Here is a 6000-nt window from a genome sequence, read left to right as displayed (position 1 = left end):
TTGCTTTGTAAGATTTGTTACTTTGTATTTGGATATTAGCTGCAAACTATGACCCACTGATATTTTTAGGACAGAATAATTGCGGATAATAATAAAATTTTCATTCAGTTATTGTAAACTTTTTGGTCTAATTGTTGCTTTCAATGGATAGGTTCTTTTTCTTGGGTAGTGAGGAGTTCAATAGAGGTTTCTCATGAATGTTATAGAATAAAGATAAATGTCCCCTACAGGCGTGGCTTTTGTGCGGTTTAGGATCTTGATTGGTTTGTGGGAGGTGTTTAAAAGTCTAGCTCTCACTATAAATTTTTGTGGAGATTCCCTCTTGAAACTTGCAGTGATGTCACCAACATTGCATTGTGTTTCTCTTAGAGAGCACAAAATTGCAATGAAGATAACTTTGGAAGGTCATGAGTTATAGAGAGCACAAATTGGGATGGAAGGCGTAATAAAATGCTATAGTGAGCTATAATGGATGAAGCCTGTCTTGCCTTGTAGACGTCTGAACATAGCTTTCTATACACTGGCTTTAGAAACTCTTGACATTATTCATCCATTATGTGGATGGGTTTGCAATTGTTTTTGCAAACTGATTTTCTGTTTTCAGAAACCATCGAGTTGGGATTATTTTATGTTTTTTTTTTTTTTGGTTTAATTGAAAGGTTTTTTTCTCTCCACTGTTATCATGTGTTTGTATTTGCATTGTTTAACCTATTTTAGAGGTTCTCATGTGCATTGTTTACATCGGAAGATTGTCATTGAAAAGTAATGTGCTTGATCCAATATTACAAGATTGTCATTGGATCGAATATACAAAGCTGAACGGGCTTATGGTTCTTGTGTTTGGTGTGCTTCTGAACAGTCCTTGGTATTCTTTGATTTTGAACTCCTTTTTGATGGATTATTTTCTTTCTGTTTATAGCGATATGGAAAGTAATGGTCTGGACTCTGAATCAAGTTCACGGCCTATGAGGACAAAAGATAAACTATTCTCGAGGTGAAGACGATTATGTTATTATGACATTCCCTTCAAATTTAAAACGTTGGGCAATCCAAAAAGTTTTAGTTGGTGGTTTTTCAATTGTCTATATTATAAGATTAAAAAACAGTTTGTATTTTTCAAATGGGCTGGTCTTGAAATGGAACATTCAGATTGTTGTAAGAGAACCTTTAAATTAGCACAACGAAGATATGAAAGGATAAATTTTGGACATGTAATGATTGAACATGCAAGATTTCAATCAATGAAGAAGAAGTACAAAGTAGCCTTGATTGCGTCTTGAGTTTTATTTATGAGTAAGGCACATCCAAACATTAGAGATTGATGACAATGGCTTACTCTAGTAAATGAAACAAAAGACATCTTGTAGTGATTTGTGAGGTATGCAAAATCAAAATTCACAACTCCCCATAATATTGGTATGCGGCCCATGATCTAGCATCTGTCCAAAAATAATTCCCCATGGATCCATTCACATCAACTTGGATTGAATACACAAAGTCTGGATTATTTTATTCACTTTCCAAAAACTAATTGTACTATCTTTGTGCGTTTCCTTCTCCAAGAAGTTGTCTCCGTTGATTATCCAAGTAATTTTTAATTTTACCGATGCAACCAACATTGTAGTCATCACCAAACTCCTTACTCAAAATGAACATTATTTTTCATGTTGGTATTCTTGATTCATTTGGTGTCTATTAAACTTTTTTGAGACAGTGTCACCCGTCTATGCCCACGAAGCATATTCGTACTCCTAGGTGTAAGAAGCTCATGATTATGTTGGAGTACAAACTTGGACACAATCCATTTTTCTCCTCCCTTTCTTATAGTCATAATCATTTTACACACAATCTTTGTTTCTGCAGCCTTGGGTCTTACTCCTTTCAATTTATAATTATGACAATGAAACCCTTCTCTCAAACAAACATATTCTACCCTAATTAATTACATGTCTTCCTTCGACAATTGAGTATGGTTTGTTCGAATGCTAAAACCATTTCGTTTGGAGTAGGCTTTGTAGCAAGTGTGTGCATCTTCTAGATCATCAAACTGTAGCCCAATATACGGCTCCAAATATGAATTAACTCAACATCCAAATCTTCAATCAGTTCAATTTCCTCGGAATTAGAAACAACAGTCTTTTAGAACCTAAAACACTACAAACTCTACGGCACAACAAAATGTTTTATAGCTTTGAATATTCCTAATTATATATTATTAATCCATATGCAGAAGAAGAAAAGTACCAAAAAATGCATTTAATTTAGAGATAAACCATAAAACATGGGCATACTTGTATAAACAGGGCAATCTCCAACAGTCTTCGATATCTCAAATGTTGATGTTTGGATTGAACTTGATTTTTTTTTTATTAAAATAAATGCATGAAACAAATATAAAGTTTAGGTGCGGTTTGGATAGTGAGTTGATGTTATGAACCTTGCTATTCTTCACTGTGTTGTAATAAGGAAATGGTATGAAAATGAAAGATAGTTGTTGTGATGAATAAACTGACTGCACACAAAATGTTTGATGAAATGGGAAAGAGAATCACGGTAAAGTAGAAGATGAAAATGGGCCTTGGGGTATTCGAGTTTCCCAATTCCTCCAAGTTTAAAGTTCATACAAGCTGGAAATTCTCATAATAAAAAATCCTTCCCATCTAAGTTCTACTTCTTATATATGGGATAACAATTCCCTTCAAAATTAAAATAACAAAAAGCATTAAAATAGAAATAAAGGAGTAACCAACTTCTATTCTAGAATGTCCCATAAAACGACCACATATTAGCTCCACCGCTTAACCTGAACGCTGCGTTGCAAGCTGAGGCTTTCCAGCAACGACGCCGCATTACTACAGGGTTATAACAAACTCCTCCCCTTAAAGAACCTTGTCCCCAAGGTTCAGAGCATGAATCATTCTTCTAACTCACCAGATAGCATAAAAACACTGGCCCACTACCTCACATGTGAAACAGAGTAATAAAAGCCTCTTGTATGTACTCTTCCATGGTTTTAAGAAAGGATAATGAATGCTCTCTAAGACAGGAACCATAATTTTATTTTTTTTCCAAGTCCCAACTTTGTTGTAAAAATAGCATGACTTACTGGGTGAGAATGATCCAAAATACCTTGGGTTCCAACATGTTTACAAATAAATCTGTCCACACGTTTCACCTCATGAATAATGGGTTCTTGGTCATTCATGTCCAAATCCATTGATTTTACCACTCTTGGGACCACCTTGGTATATATCCATGATAATCTTTTGGCAATTCCACTTCTATCCAAGTCCTTTAATGCACTTTCATCACCACTTGCAACCCTTGAATGGCATAGCTCAGACTCAATCTCCTCCATTTTCTTTTCAAGCTCATATTTTAGAATCTGAGTGGCTAGATAATTTAAATGAGGATCGCACTCGAGAATAACACTTTCGAGCTATATAACATAAGACACCTCACCATGGACTTCCTTAAGATCAACATTAAGCAAGGTATCAATTGCTCTCATGTTTACAGGAAATACTATTTCACTAACAAGAGCGTGGTCATCTGGATCAGGTATTCCATTCTCATGAAGGATGACAAAGCCACTGGTCAGTGATGCTGAGCTAAAAACTCCAAATTCTAGTGGCTGCAGTGGATTCCCTTGTACGTAAGACCACACTAGTTCTATTCCACCCTAACACTCGATAATGGGCATGTAATAAGCTCTTGAAGATAACCACGTTTCATCATCAATATTGGAGACTTCCCCAGTTGATGCATTGGCTCTTATCTTTGTCCAATCTAGATCCTTCATACACATTGTACTCTGCCAAGCTTTAACTAAGCAAGCAATTGTACTCAAAATAGTCACTCCTGCATCTTCCAAAGCCATGGCCAAGAGTTGATTCATGGTAGAGTGCAAGAGTTGCTCCACCTAGGAAGGGATTGGCCTTTTGTTGGATCTTACAATTCGTTCCTACCATATTTATGTCTCTTCCTTTATCAAAGGGCCTAAAAACCATTGTAAGGGGCAAAACATTAAGCAATTGGGGGGTAAAAACCACTGGATTGCCATGCTTCATGCTTTCCCTATGTAAGTTGCAGGCTCCAAATGTTTTTCATTTGTCCCGGCGATAATAATATCCCAAAAAATAGACCACCATTCAAAACGAAACCCATCAGGAGCATCCATTACTACAGGGTCCAATGCAACCTCCCCTTTAGTCATGAAGGATTTCACTTTGGCATGCAATTTTTCCTTCACCAAGTAATGATATATATAAACCTCAAGCATTTTATCTGCTTCCCAATTGCTCTACGCCATTGTTTCCACTCCAAAAGAAGCCCGAACTCTTAAGTCATCTGCAAAAATGCAAATCTCTTGGGCCATGCCATTAATTGGAGAGAGTGTAAGAATTCGCTTGACTGTGACACCATCACCATTCATATCTGCATTGAATTGAATTGCAGTAATTACTTGTTCTCTCATGTGTGTTGCTGACTCATTGGCTAGAACCAACGTTTTCACTCCATCATCACCTTGCACAAGTGTGGCTACTATCTGATTAGTGAAAAAGATTGTAATTACCATCACAATGTTGGATGTAGCTGGTGTACTGGTACTCGCAGTTCTCACAGTTCTCGCAGCAATAGACAAGTATATCTGATAATGGTCCTTTGTAGAGAGAAGCAACCCACGTGCAACCGACTCCGGCCAATAAAACCCCAGCATGGCAATATTCTGACAACGACATCTCACAGTCCCAACATCTTCTTTAAGTTGAATAGGTTTTGAATCCTTGAGAAAATCAGTTCGAATCGCTAAGCTCCACCCCTTTTGCGTTTCGATGCTCGCCTGCTGATAATTCGGTGTCCCCGAACTCAGAAACGTACCACACTTGGGAGGCGTGACCACCAAGCTTTTCTTCAAGGTTGCCAGCCTCGACGAGGAGGAGTAACCGACGGTAACATTGTTAAGATCCAACAAAGCGGTTCTTCGTCTATCTAGCTTCTTCACTAGATATTCAGATCTGGATCTCCGACCCTGGCATTCTGGCAAGAGCTCACCCATGGCCAAACAAACCCAAATTCTCCCAAGCCGACATCCTGAGTGTTGCATTTTGGCTAATGGGGATGCTATACGAGGTGTACAAAAACATCATTGAATCTATGACCACCAGCCTCCTAGCATCGAAGATACTGTTGGTGGGCTTCACTGTAACCTAGTATGTGGCCCCATCACTGATCGATTGCTTCATCTCAGCGAGGTGAACATTAGATGGGGTGTTGATGGAGGAATGAAATGAAAGACAACGAGGAAGGTCGGAAGGTTGAGACAATAAGATGAGATTGCCGAAAGAATTTTCGAGAGCAGAGGAAAAATAAATTTCTTTGGGATTAGCCTTTGTGGGCACTGCAGCCAACTCTTGCACCTCTGCTATCCTTTTTACGCCCTCCTCTGCTGTGGACACCGCCACTATCTCTTCCACCTCTACTACACTTTCTTCTTCTTCCAACACAATTGGTCTTCAACAACTACTAGATTTTGTTTTCTAACCTTTAATCTCACTAATTTCTCCATAATAGCATACCGATTCGGAATATTTTTCTGCTTTACCACCCAATGAAGCAGCATACCTGTCAACTCGTGCAAGTTGTTTTTAAGTTCCTGAAGATTCTTTGCATTAGTGCCTATCCCCCGTTGTAGGGCTTCTCCTTGTTGCTTGAAAAATATTTCATCCTCCATGGATCGTCGGCTTTGGATACCAATTGTTATAAACCTTGCTATTCTTTGCTGTGTTGTAATATGGAAATGGAAGATGGTTACTGTGATGAATAAACTGATTGCACACAAGATGTTTGATAAAATGAGAAAAAGAATCACAGTAAAGAAGACGATGAAAATGGCTACTCCTTGGGGTATTTGAGATCCCCAATTCCTCCAAGTTTAAAGTTCATAAAAACTGAAAATTCTCATAATAAAAATCCTTCCCATCTGAGTTCTACTTCTTA

This window comes from Juglans regia, chromosome 13 (genome assembly GCF_001411555.2).
Source record: "Juglans regia cultivar Chandler chromosome 13, Walnut 2.0, whole genome shotgun sequence".
Classification (NCBI taxonomy): domain Eukaryota; kingdom Viridiplantae; phylum Streptophyta; class Magnoliopsida; order Fagales; family Juglandaceae; genus Juglans; species Juglans regia.
Note: the sequence above shows the minus strand (reverse complement) of the source record.